Source organism: Scyliorhinus torazame, chromosome 15 (genome assembly GCF_047496885.1).
Source record: "Scyliorhinus torazame isolate Kashiwa2021f chromosome 15, sScyTor2.1, whole genome shotgun sequence".
NCBI classification, from domain to species: Eukaryota; Metazoa; Chordata; class Chondrichthyes; order Carcharhiniformes; family Scyliorhinidae; genus Scyliorhinus; species Scyliorhinus torazame.
Window position 1 is genome coordinate 71,877,627 of NC_092721.1, and position 13,615 is coordinate 71,891,241.

At 49.5% G+C, this 13,615-nt stretch overlaps 1 protein-coding gene across 7 annotated transcripts in view; it reads left to right on the plus strand.

Annotated features, from left to right (window-relative positions):
* The window catches only part of LOC140391621 (ETS-related transcription factor Elf-1-like), a 247,651-nt gene that overhangs the window by 43,320 nt on the left and 190,716 nt on the right, over nt 1-13,615 (plus strand). The window contains exon 1 of one of the 7 annotated variants that reach the window (XM_072476286.1): nt 13,298-13,435. The exons of the other annotated variants lie outside the window; for them this stretch is intronic. The gene's annotated coding sequence lies outside the window, so the exon portion shown is untranslated. Of the gene's footprint in view, nt 1-13,297; nt 13,436-13,615 lie in introns of those variants that run through there. 7 annotated transcript variants of the gene reach the window in all.

The following is a 13,615-nucleotide window of genomic DNA, read 5'->3' on the forward strand; positions in this document are numbered from 1 at the left end:
GGTGCTGTTGGTAGTTTGTAGTGTGTTGTTCAGATCCTGTAGGTTTTACAGATCTGGTAGCGGTCTCAGCCCTATTAAAGGGGCAGTGCTGCCATCATTAAATCCCGTTGGTGTAACCAAACCCCAATAGATAGGCTATCTCATACTCGAGTATATAGTATTAATTGCAGCGTGAAGTTGGTCTGTGTGTAAGTAAGGTGTCACATTCAGCACGTTTCACATTCAGCAATGTGGTGCCCATTGCATGCAGTAAAATTCTTTACTATCCCTTTAAAAGTAAACGGTTCACTGGAAAAGTTCTAACTAAAGTTTGCTGCAGAAACAAATCATTAACTTTTATTGCTCATCACGTCCCCGTGACATTCGAAAGAAGTTCACGGCCAATGGATGGTTTGGAAGTGTAGTCCCTGTGTTTATATAGATAAACAGAAGAGTCAATTTGCAAACAGCGAATTCTCACAAATAACAACAAGTATTACCCGTTAATTTATATTGAAGGTATTGATCGAGGGATGAATGTTGACCAGGATGCTAGGAGAATTTCTCTGCTGTTCAATCAAAAAGTCCCATGGGTTAAAAAATTTTTTTTAAAAATCCCCTTCTCTCAGCTCCCATTGTGCAGATGGGACCAGAAAATTGCCTCCAGTCGCAAAAATTGGGTATTCAGCTGCAAGATTTCACATGAATATCCTGCAAATCGTAGCTCAGTAAAAAGGAGTGCTAACTTTTTGGGTTTCCAAATGCTACTGTCTGTTTTGCCCTTCAGCTGGTCAACTAGGCTGTTAAATGTAGGGCCTGGTACAAGTATCATGCTAACAGTATGCCTCATGTTAATGTGCTCACTCCTGATGATGGCAGCCAGAAGCTGTCCAGTCAATCACCTCCTATTTCTGCAGATGAACTTGGAAGGAGACAGGATCAGTTTGACCGTAACAGCCTCCCCGAACAGGCGCCGGAGTGTGGCGACTAGGGGCTTTTCACAGTAACTTCATTTGAAGCCTACTTGTGACAATAAGCGATTTTCATTTTCATTCATGTCCCGACCATAACAACATAGACTGGAGCAGCGTCTTCCTGGGACTCGGGCTCCAAAAGTCCAAGGAAAGGACACCGTCAAATATATAGCACCTTTAATGACATCTACATGTTCCAAAGCACTTTTTGGCCTAAGAAGCACTCTTTAAGTATGATCGTTGTTGTGGTGTTGGGAAACATGAGCAGCAATGTGGTAATGACCGATTTAATCCTGTTTTTTAAATGATGTTGATTGAGGAGTAAATATTGACCAAGACACCTGTGCGATCTTGCCTGGTCTTTGAAAAGTGTCATGGAAACTTTTAACATTCACCTGAAAGGGCAGATGGCCTGGTGACTTGCCCCTACCGCCCGCCCATTTCCCCCTCCCCCAACCATGCAGCACCAACTCCACCCCATATCCCCACCACTCAGTGTTGCATGGAAGTGTCAGCTTCATTATGTGCCCAAGTCTCTGGAGGTGGCCTTAAACCCACAGCCTTTGACTCGTAAGCGAGAATGCTGCCAATGCTGACACCAGCATCTTAAACCTGCCCCACTTTGTGGTGCTATCTAAAAAGGTTCTGGAGTTTCACATTTTCTTCAATCCCAGTTTGTGGATAAAATAATTTAATGCAATTTTACCAGCACAATTTTTTGTCTCCTTATTCAATAGGGTAGGGAGTTTCCTAGGTGTCCTGCCCTAACCTTTTCCATTGATTCCAGAAGTGTTATTAATCCCATTTTGATATTAACATCAAGTTTGCATTAGTACTTTCCAGTGCCACCTGGAAACACAGAAATAATTCCAAAAGGGTGAGCATCTTGATTGGGAAAGTTTTGTGAGGGCCACGAAGAACCCAGCACAGGTTTGTAGAGTCAAACAGAAAGTAACTTTATTTGCAAAGCTATGTACACAGGGCCAGTAGTTCACTAATGGTTCCCTCTCTAGCTCATACCACACTGGCCAGCTCGATTTATACAGTTGCGCTGCTAATGATTGCCCCACCCCTACCCCTCTCATTGGGGGAGCTTATATTCATCAAGTAACATGGGATAACCAATTATCTCCAGCCAATAGGATTTGGGCAGGTTATAATATCAAGACAGAGGAATTTAGCTGCAGTAGGTTTTTACCACGCAGCATAAAAATCAAGCTTTGCTTGACTGGTTTATGTATTGGAGACATAATTTAAGTGTCCCTCACATACCTGTTGAGAATAGCCCCATCAGCAATATGTTAGCATCATGCCAAACTCTGTTAGGATGGAATCTATCAGCTGCTGGAACATTTTTCATTCAAAGAGATATGACTGTAGAGTTGTGCGGTTCAGACAGTGCAGCAGATGCACAGTGTAACTGGCCCACTGTGCTAAGTGGCACCTGCCAAAGAGCTTACTTCAAGTCCATGGTTGTCAGCTACTTGGTGCTGCTGAGCTTAACCAGGATCCTGATTGCATGAGGCAATGAGCAGGCATCCCATTTATCAAGTCGTATATCGTTTAAGATAATTTACACAGAACTATCTGGTCTCTTTCTGCATTACAACAGTGGCAACACTTCCAAAGTACTTTCATCGGCTGTGAAATATTCAGAATGTCCTGGCGTTGTGAAGAACAGTATATAAATTCAAGTTCTTTCTTGTTTAATGGCTGATACCATTGTGACCAATAGCTGAGGGATGTGTGCGTGTTCGTGTGTATACGAACAAAGTCAATGCTGTGCTCCAGTGCCAATCCGAGGAGATGAGTAGCCATCTTTGCTCCCAGGCAGTCAGCCGAGGGCACTGAGGATGCTGCGCCAATGCTCATGTGGGGCGGGGGCAAAGAGAGCCGTCGGGAAGGGGGGAGTGGGGGGGGGGGAAGAGAGCCATTGGGAGAGGGGGGTGGGGGGGGGAAGAGAGCCATTGGGAGAGGGGGGTGGGGGGGGGGAAGAGAGCCATTGGGAGAGGGGGGTGGGGGGAAAGAGGGCAATTGGGAGAGGGGGTGGGGGGAAGAGAGCTGTGGGGTGGGCGCAGTGGGGGGAGGGGGGAGTGCCATCAGTGGGGGGTCGCCACTGGGGTGGGATGGGGTGGGTGTCTCCGTGCCCATGGGTCTGCCATGCCCACCCCTGGATCATGTGTGCACATTACGGGGACAACCCTTTCCACGCGGCTGAAGGTTATTGCTCATCGGGAATTGGCAATCGTAGTTGAGTGGGCACTTCACATCTCCCAAGTGGATTCCTGTGATAGGCAGGCTATGTAGCATATGAGAGTTATTGCTTAGCATCCCAATCAAACTGTGATGCCTGGACAGTGTGCCTGAGCACTGCAGGAGGCAACACCACACATACAGCAACCAACATCCAAACACTTCCGTGACCAGAGGGTGGATATGTGCACTGGGGAGTGGACTAGTGGCAGGTCCAGGTAACGTTACATACGGGTGGCTGGGGCACAGGTCTGGGGTCCGGTGACCAGGGGCCCCCCTGCAGCCAGGAATGTGTGGACAGGGCGTGTCGGATGGCAGTGGATGTGCGGTGGTGTTGGGGGATGAGGGGGTAGCAATGGGGGAATGGATGGTTTCAGGATGGAAGACACCTTTGGTCGCCAGTCTCTCGCCTTCTCCAATTCCTTACAAATATTACACGGTTGGATGATATCTTGGATCGCACAGAGGCTGTCCTTGTGGTGCTGCTGTAGGCCAGGCAGCCAGGCACTGGAGAAGTCCGTGGCTGCAGTGTCGACAGAGGCTCAAGGCGGGGCAGCCCATGTGCAGAGCCCTGCCCCACACCCTGAGGACCTGGCCGCCCATCAGGTCAGGGAGGGACCCAGAGGGGGAGGCAGGCAATGGTCCAAGCAGTACAGGCGTTGCTGGCCTTTCAAATAGATGATGGACAGGATGTGCCACAGGAAGCTTTGCCTCAACAAGGGGATGGTGCGGAACCTGGGCCATGTCCACGCAGACTTGGCACCACGTGAACCTAATAAAAGCCTGTCCAGTTATTTTAGGATCCTAGCGCATAAGCAGTTAAATACTTACAGAATTGGCAAACATATCCTTAAAATTTATTAAAAACCCCTGTTAGGATCAAATATGGTGTAGGAAAAGAGGGGAGCTATTTGACCCCTCCTCAACTGGTTGTAACATTAGTGATCCTCATGGTGACAATGGTGGCCAACAGGTGATGTCGCCATTTTCCTCTGTCATCAGGTAGTGCCTCCCAGGTGTGAAAATAAATGACAAGGGCCTTCATGTTTTGTTTCCAAGCAGCACTTTGTGTGTCCTGCTTGTGTTCTGGCTCCAGCTAAACCATCTCCCCCCTCCCCCCCCCCCCCCCCACCCATCGCCACCCAACCTATGTCTATACATCTATTTTCCAGCCTGTATATCTTGCTGAACTACCAAAATGGCCTCTGCTTGATGAGTGCCAATATACTTGGAGATTTGCCTTCAGCAGGACTACTGCATTCATGAATTTGTCCTTCCATGAAATGTCCAGAATGAACCGTAAACGGCAAAGATCAATGTTCCTTTCTTCCAGTCTCTGGCTATTGAGTTGGATGCTCAGCCATGATATCATGAATCGCGGAGCATGCTCAAATGGCTTCCTCCTGCTCCCTTTTTCTAAATTTCTAGGATAGCAGTAGGTCATCCATTTCACAGGCATACAGCAAGGTTCTGAGAAGACAGACACTAAACCATCAGCTTGGTCATAAAAGTTTGTTTTCCAATGCTTCCTTCAGGTGTTGGCCAAAGTGGGAGCTGCATTACTTGTGTCAGCATGCCCTGCATGTATTCAGTTCTGCATCAAGAGTCTGATCATCTGTCCAGCTGGACATAAGGCAACAGAATTTACCAAGCAACTGCAGCACCTGCCAGTTAGTGATCGGGGTGGAGATGTGACATCCTGACCTGTAACATGGATTCCTTGACGTTTGTAGTAAGGGAGAACAAGTTGCAGACACATATGGGAGAGACAGTCCATGAGTCTTTGTAGCTGAGTTTCCGTGTGAGCAACTCCTGTGGCACCATCAGCATAGAGGAGTTCTCTGATCAAGATGTGCTTAATTTTTCTCTTTGCTGTCAGTCTGGACTGATTTTCCAGATTGCCGTCTGGCCTAGTGTGCAAGCAAACACCTTCCATTTCTGCAAGAAAGGCAAAGGAAAGGGGCATAGAAAAGAAAATAACAATTAAAGAGGGGTAGGACACAGCCCTGTTTCTTGCCAGTCTTCGCCCTGAGATTGTTGGAAGTGGTGCTGTTAAATGCAATGCATATTGTCACAAAAGGATTGAGTGAAGCTAAGGAGCTTTAGTGATCACCCAATTTCCTAATTGTTCTGTCCTGATGAAGGTGTTGAATGCTTTATTGAAATCTACAAAAGCAACGTAAAAATGTAACCCTGTTCAATACTCAATACAAATGGGGAAGACCATGCCCACTGCAGCTATGCAGCAGGGAAACCATACTGCTCTTCTGGATATATGCTGTTTGCAAGTCGATGGGAGTCTTTTTAAGCATGACTCCAGTTAAGGTCTTCCCAGTGATGCTAAGGAATAAGATGCCCTGTAACTATTGCAATCTCCTCTGCCACCACTGTTTTCATATAATGTCCTGTGGAGCAGATCCTACCTTCCAATAGAGATGTGGCAGGTGGTGAAGGTGTGGCAGTAGATGAGAATTTCTGCGCTTGAGCAGTTCAGCTGGAATTCCATCTTTGTCGGGTGCCTCTGTTTGCTGAGCAATCAATTACCTTTTCAAGCTCACGTGATGAGGGTTCTTTGTCCAACTCGACCACGGCGGGAGGTTGTGGAAGAGCATCAACCACAAAGCAGGCGATGTCCATCACCTGGAAGAGTAGCACGGTGCTGTCCAATCCAGCAGGGCATCTAGTTTACTTCTGCTGGTGATTACCTCACAACTGGTAATTTCAGGGGTCAACTTTGGCGATGGTAGGACCAAGTGCACTCTTCATCCCAGCATACACAGTAGATAGATTTTCATTGTCACAGGCAGTTTGGACTTCTCAACGTAGTTTGATCCAGTATTTATTTGTACAGCATCTCTCAATGTTTTGTGCGACTGTCTTGGCTTCTTTCAGTTCATGCAGTGTTCTCGTTGTTGGGTTTAAGTTGTGCATCAGCTAGGCTTTGCTTTTTACTTCAATGACAGGATGGCATTACTGCTGAGTATATCTCAAACCTGCGTTTGTTGCAGGTTTTGCTTTTCCCAAATATTGTTGCTGCTAGTAATCAAAACCAACGACTTCCAATCTTCATCAGCCTTTAGTGAATAACAATCGGTTGAGCATCAATGCAAAGTGCTGCTATGAATTAATTTCTCGGACGAGGGATGTCGATGTGTTACAGATCATTGTGTTTGGAGCTGTGAAGCTTTCAGGATTGCACCTTTATTTTGTCGCAGACAGAGGAGTGGGCAGTGTTGCAATCTGCGCTGTGATTGGTGTGGGTGTGGGGAACCCTGGGCAGATCACATCTTGTGATAATCAGGTCAAGTTGGTGCCAATGGCCAGATCTTGGATGTTGCCATAATACCTTGTTGCAATGTTTGCCCTGAAATGTTTGTGATGCAATGTTCATTCAGGGCACAAAGCTCAAGACGTCATTGTCATTTATCTTTCCCACCCCATTGGTGAGCATGGCACATTTCCCATGAAACTCTGTCTGAGCCAACACATGCTTTGAAATCACCAATGCTGAATACCATCCCACAATTTGGAATGTGCCTAAGAAAGTCATTTAGTGAGTCATAGAACCCATCTTTTTCTGAGATTCCGGTATTCATGGTTGATTTATGAACACGAGGATGTCGAGGACACCTCCCTCAGATGATAGATGCAGAGAGATTAAGTGTTCAGAAGTTGCTTCTGGTGGCACAATTGACTACATCTATTTGTTGCTGACTGAAGACTACAGTGTTGCTAACTTTTGGTTGGTTCAATTGGCTCTGTGTGGTGGTACGTATTAGGGTTAGTACGGTACCTGGATGCCGAGAGGCTATTGGTAGACAGACACTGGGTCCTGATTGGATCTGCCACCTGCTGGCTCCACCCAGTAAGGTGGAGTATAAGAACCCGGGTTCTCCCAGCAGCCGCATTCTGTAACTGAGCTGCTGGGGAACAAGTCTGCTTAATAAAGCCTTTGATTGACTTCATCTCTTCTCGTCTCGTGAGTAATTGATAGTGCTACAATATATTTAGCAGACTTAAAAGACTATGGAGCTCCGGATCTCCCCGGAGTGTCTGCGAATCAGCCCCCATGCAGCAAACTCAGCGGCCGTATTTAAACACTGGCTAGCGTGCTTCGGGGGATACCTCCGAACGGCCCCGGGCAGGTCCTGCATTCCAGGGTGAGCCCGGAGATCTACACGCTCATCGAAGACCCGGAGGATTTCCCGACGGCGCTCACCATGCCGAAAGGAGTCTACATTCGGCCCGTAAACCAAGTCTACGCATGCCACCAACTCGCGATGAGGCGGCAAATACCCGGAGAATCGCTGGATGGGTTCTACAGCACGCTGTTGATATTGTGAAAGAACTGCAACTGCCCATCGGTGAGCGCAAACGAACATACGGAGCTCCTAATCAGGGATGCTTTTGTGGCAGGTGTGACCTCATCCCAAATCCGCCAGCGACTGCTGGAGAGAGACTCACTAGGGCTCACGGAGGCACGGCCCTTGCGGCCTCCCTCGATGTGGCCTCACGAAATGCCCGCGCTTACGTCCGACCGCGCGGCAGCCCCTTGGGCTCCGTCGACTCCCCGGCAACCCCCACCCCCCCGCGAGCCTGCGCGGCCAGAGCACCAGACCACCCGGGGAGGCCCCGCTGCTATTTTTGCAGGCAGTCGAATCACCCCCGGCAGCGCTGCCCGGCCCGCTCGGCCATCTAAAAGTTGCGGGAAGAAGGGGCACTATTCGGCGGTGTGCCAGTCCCGAGGGGTCGCCGCAATCTCCGGGGGAGAACGGGGACAGCAGACTCAACCCCCCCAACGATCCATGTGCGGCCAACGGGCGCCGCCATTTTGGGTCCCAGACTTCACGTGGGGGGGATGGGCGCCGCCATCTTGTGACCCTCCGGACACGTGCGATCCATGGGCGCAGCCATTTTGTCTGCCCCCCGACCGCGTGCGATCCATGAATGCTGCCATCTTGGCTGATAGCCAAGGACCCCAGCATGGACGGCTCCACGGGGTCTGAAGAAAACGCCCCGATGCAGTAACCACAACTGGGTTCGGTGACCCTGGACCAGTCGCGGCCCCGGACGCTCCAAACGGCAACAATGACGGTGCTGGTGAACGGGTACGAAACTCCATGCCTGATCGACTCTGGGAGCATGGAAGGTTTTATCCATCCGGATACGGTAAGACGCTGTTTTCTTTCAATCCATCCGAGTACCCAAAAAATTTTCCTGGCAGCGGGATCCCATTCCGTAAAAATCAAAGGGCTCTGCATCACGAACCTAACAGTGCAAGGGAGAGAGTTTAAGAATTATCGGCTTTATGTCCTCCCCCACCTCTGCGCTCCCACTCTCCTAGGGTTAGATTTCCAATGTAACCTCCAGAGCTTAACGTTCCAATTCGGCGGCCCTATACCCCCACTCACTATCTGCAGCCTCGCGACCCTCAAGTTTGAACCGCCTTCCTTGTTTGCGAACCTCACCCCGGATTGCAAACCCGTCGCCACTAGGAGCAGACGGTACAGCGCCCAGGACCGCACGTTTATCTGGTCTGAAGTCCAGCGGCTGCTGAAGGAAGGCATAATCCAGGCCAGGAATAGTCCCTGGAGAGCCCAGGTGGTAGTTGTAAAGACCGGGGAGAAGCAGAGGATGGTCGTAGACTATAGTCAAACCATCAACAGGTACACGCAGCTAGATGCGTACCCTCTCCCCCGCATATCCAACATGGTCAATCGGATTGCACAATACAAGGTCATTTCTACCGTGGACCTCAAGTCCGCATACCATCAGCTCCCCATCTGCCCGAGCGACCGCAAGTACACGGCTCTCGAGGCAGACGGGCGGCTCTACCACTTTTTAAGGGTCCCATTTGGCGTCACTAACGGAGTCTCGGTCTTCTAACGGGAGATGGACCGAATGGTTGACCAGCACGGTTTGCGGGCCACGTTCCCATACCTCGACAATGTAACCATCTGCGGCCATGACCAGCAGGCCCACGACGCCAACCTCCGCAAATTCCTCGAGACCGCTAACGCACTGAACCTCACCTATAACGAGGAACAATGTGTGTTCAGCACCGACCGTCTAGCCATCCTTGGCTACGTGGTGCGTAATGGAGTGATAGCCCCGACCCTGAACGCATGCGCCCCCTTATGTAGTTCCCCCTCCTCCACTGCTCCAAAGCCCTTAAACGCTGCCTGGCCTTCTTCCTTATTACGCCCAGTGGGTCCCCCACTACGCGGACAAGGCCCACCCGTTAATTCAGTCCACTACCTTCCCCCTGTCGACAGAGGCCCGCCAGGCCTTCAGCCGCATCAAAGCGGATATCGCAAAGGCCACAATGCACGCAATCGACGAGTCCCTCCCCTTCCAAGTCGAGAGCGACGCATCCGACGTAGCTCTGGCGGCCACTCTCAACCAAGCGGGCAGACCCGTGGCCTTTTTCTCCCGGACCCTCCACGCTTCAGAAATCCGCCACTCCTCCGTGGAAAAGGAAGCCCAAGCCATAGTGGAAGCTGTGCAACATTGGAGGCATTACCTGGCTGGCAGGAGATTCACTCTCCTCACTGACCAACGGTTGGTAGCCTTTATGTTCGATAATGCACAGCGGTGTAAAATTAAGAACGACAAGATCTTGAGGTGGAGGACCGAGCTCTCCAAGTATAACTATTAGATCTTGTACCGTCCCGGAAAGCTGAACGAGCCGTCCGATGCCCTATCCCGCAGCACATGTGCCAACGTACAAGTAGACAGCCTCCAAGCCCTCAACGAGGACCTCTGCCACCCGGGGGTCACTCGGTTCTACCACTTTGTGAAGACCCGCAACCTCCCCTACTCTGTTGAGGAGGTCCGAAGAGCCACCAGGAACTGCCAAATCCACGCAGAGTGCAAACCGCACTTTTTCAGGCCAGATAGAGTGCACCTGATAAAGGCTTCCCGACCATTTGAGCGCCTCAGTCTGGATTTCAAAGGCCCCCTCCCCTCCACCGACCGCAACACGTACTTCCTAAACGTGGTGGACGAATACTCCCGTTTCCCATTCGCCATCCCCTGTCCCGACATGATCGCGGCCACGGTCATTAAAGCCCTCTGCACCACCTTTTACACTGTTCGGTTTCTCCGCAGACATCCATAGCGATAGGGGGTCCTCCTTCATGAGCGACGAACTGCGTCAATTCCTGCTCAGCAAGGGCATTGCCTCGAGCAGGACGACCAGTTACAACCCCCTGGGAAACGGTCAGGTAGAGAGGGAGAACGGTACGGTCTGGAAGACCATCCTACTGGCCCTACGGTCCAGAAGTCTCCCAGTTTACGTTGGCAGGAAGTCCTCCCGGATGCCGTCCACTCCATCCGGTTGCTGCTGTGTACCACAACTAATGAAACGCCTCACGAGCGCCTCCTTGTCTTCCCTAGGAAGTCCTCCTCCGGAACGTCACTTCTGATCTGGCTGGCAGCCCCAGGACCCATCTTGCTCCGAAAGCATGTGCGTGCGCACAAATCGGACCCGTTGGTCGAGAGGGTTCATCTTCTCCATGCAAACCCGCAATACGCCTACTTGGCATACCCCGACGACCAACAGGACATGGTCTCCCTGCGGGAGCTGGCGCCCGCCGGAACTCCCCACACACCCCCAACACCAATCACCCCCTCCCTCCCGCCGGCGCACCCCATAGCCGCTCCCTTCCCGGGTGGATCGGTCCTCCTCCCGTGCCCGCCCAAGAGTAGTGAAATAGGAACAAACATCACGACGCTCCCAGAGATGACAGTGTCCGAGCCAGCACCTGCACCACCACCGGGGCTGAGACGATCGACAAGGATGACCAGGGCACCCACTCGACTCGTGGAATCCGCGTGACAAGGCAAAAATCTGTAAATAATTCAATAGCCCAGAAAAGCGGCAGTGTAAATAGTTCACTGTTGAGATCGATGCATAGCACAGTGTTAAGATAATTCCAGTACCAGCTTTGTAAACCCCTACCACCATGCGACCCACCACCCCGCCGGGTTCTTTATTAACAAGGGGTGAATGTGGTGGTATGTATCAGGGGTAGTACGGTACCTGTGATGCCGAGAGGCTATTGGTAGACAGACACTGGGTCCTGATTGGATCTGTCGCCTGCTGGCTCCACCCAGTAAGGCAAAGTATAAGAACCTGGGTTTTCCCAGCAGCCGCATTCTGTAACTGAGCTGCTGGGGAACAAGTCTGCTTAATAAAGCCTTTGATTGACTTCATCTCTTCTCGTCTCGTGAGTAATTAATAGTGCTACACTGTTTTATAACCTTTGCTCTAGAATCGACAGATATCTTTATGATACCGCCACGAGGTTCAAGTTCAAGTTATGATCAATAACTCAATTAGTAAGATTCAAATCAAAGCACATTTATTTGCACACAGTCAAATCTACTCCTGCATAAACTCTACTTTCTAAGCTATTTCTATCACTAACAGGCCAATACTTCGCTTCGGACTGGCCCACCAGGTCAGGGGAACAAATGGCCTTTCGTTCGGGTTCTGAGTCTACGGGATTCAAAAGCTGGTATGGACTGGTAGCTTGCAGCACCTATCTCGTAGCGAACGTTGACTTGAGACTTACGTTATTTGGCGGCAGCTGGACAGGTTACTGTCGAGGGTTGGTTCGCGTTGCTGAGTGACCCTGTCAAGAAGGACGATTTGAACTTGGGGGCGTTACTTTATAGTCCCCAGGGGCTTCCCGCCTTTTGGGGCGGATCCCGTACCTGGTTTCAAGTGATTGGACTTTGTCCCAATCGCTTGGTTCGATTTCTCCAATACTGGAGCTGTACCCTGATCGTTGGGCGGTCTTTAAGTGTCCGTTAACCTCTTTTGTGGTGGCTCCTGCTGGCGCCGAGGAGTCTGGCTTAGCTTTGTTTCCTCAAATGTTTTGATTGTTCCCGGGGATCGCTCATTACTATGTAGATGGCTGCTACATTATTATGCAGATGGCTGCTTGTATCGATGCTGTCTGGGTTTTTGCAGAGTCTAATACACCGTAAACTTGCACCTGCTAGTTTTTGCCTGTGTTGGCTGAATTTCCCTTCAGCCTTTGGTGTTCTCCATTTTAAGTCCGGAAGTGGCCAACCCAGGTGGCTACAACAGCATGTTCATGGGGGTCTTCTCTTGTCATGCCAATAGACGCTGTAGTTAGCATCAGTTATGAAGCCTGAAATTGGCTCATCTGATTTCCTTTAATCGGTAAAGTCGATATCAAGGCTCACAAGGTCAATCAGTGCTGCCTTGCATACACTTACTGTGAAATATGGTCACCGTGTTCATACCAGGCTACACAGTTCTGACATTACAGCTCCCAAAACGGATGGTTTCCCCTGTCTTTGTTTGCTGCCTATAGCCTCAGCATGGTTTTAGAAGGTGCAGACTTGTCCAGGGCTAATATCAAAAAGCCTCTAATTAATTGGTTGCAGGACTTGCTAGGCGTTAGCTTGAAGGAAACGCCCAACTGCCTAATGAGACTCCACCACCGCTTTCGTATCGGGTTTCACCCCTTCGCCTTTAACTTTTGGTAATGTTAATGATATCAGCTCGTAGGGTCTGGTTGAACATATGTTGACTTGAGTAAAAAGAAATACAATGCCAAATCAAAGGGCTGCATGAGGTGATTCAGTGTGAATCTCATTACTGAAGGCCAGTCCATAGCCCTACCTGCGGAAACCCGGCGACAGCTAACAAGACCCAACCTCATTACTAATGCCCCCTCAATAAAACTCCTTCCTTATCACCAGACACCTTCAACAATACTCCACCTCAACAATTAAGTGCTTTCAATTAATTGTGGTGGGGATTTTGCAATGGAAATCAAAGCATTTATTTTAAAAAAACACCATGTAAATCCATAAGAGCTATTCCTGAGTTAATCTTCACATTAAGGTGTAGTGGTAAGGGTAATTGAGTTCAGGTTAATAGGGCTGGGGAGTCTAGCAGACAGGCATAAACAGATACAGATGCTGGTATGTGATATGTTTAGCAAACTGGCATTGTGCTGCTGCATTACACTGTAATTGGATACCCTGCTAGAAAGGTGAACAAATGAGGGGAGGCAAGAAGCAATGTGAGAGAACTGGATTTTCAGGTCCTGTCAAGCAACTGCTTGTTGTTCCCTAAGTTAAAACCATCATCCACAAGTATACACAATGACAGCAACATAAGTAAGCTACGCTCAATTCGGCAGCGACTTTCCTGGATTCATACTGAAAGGATTAGTGCGATGAAGGTAGGGTACGTTTAGAAAATAAGATTTTCCTATCCATACGTGAACCAATGTTAGTTTCTGTTGATATTTAGATGTCCAATAAACCTCTGAAGCCACTGTCAGCCTAGCCTAGTGGTGTGTCAGGTGATGTATTTTTGTAAAATTCAAATATATAGATTGAGGTACAGTATTATAACAGGA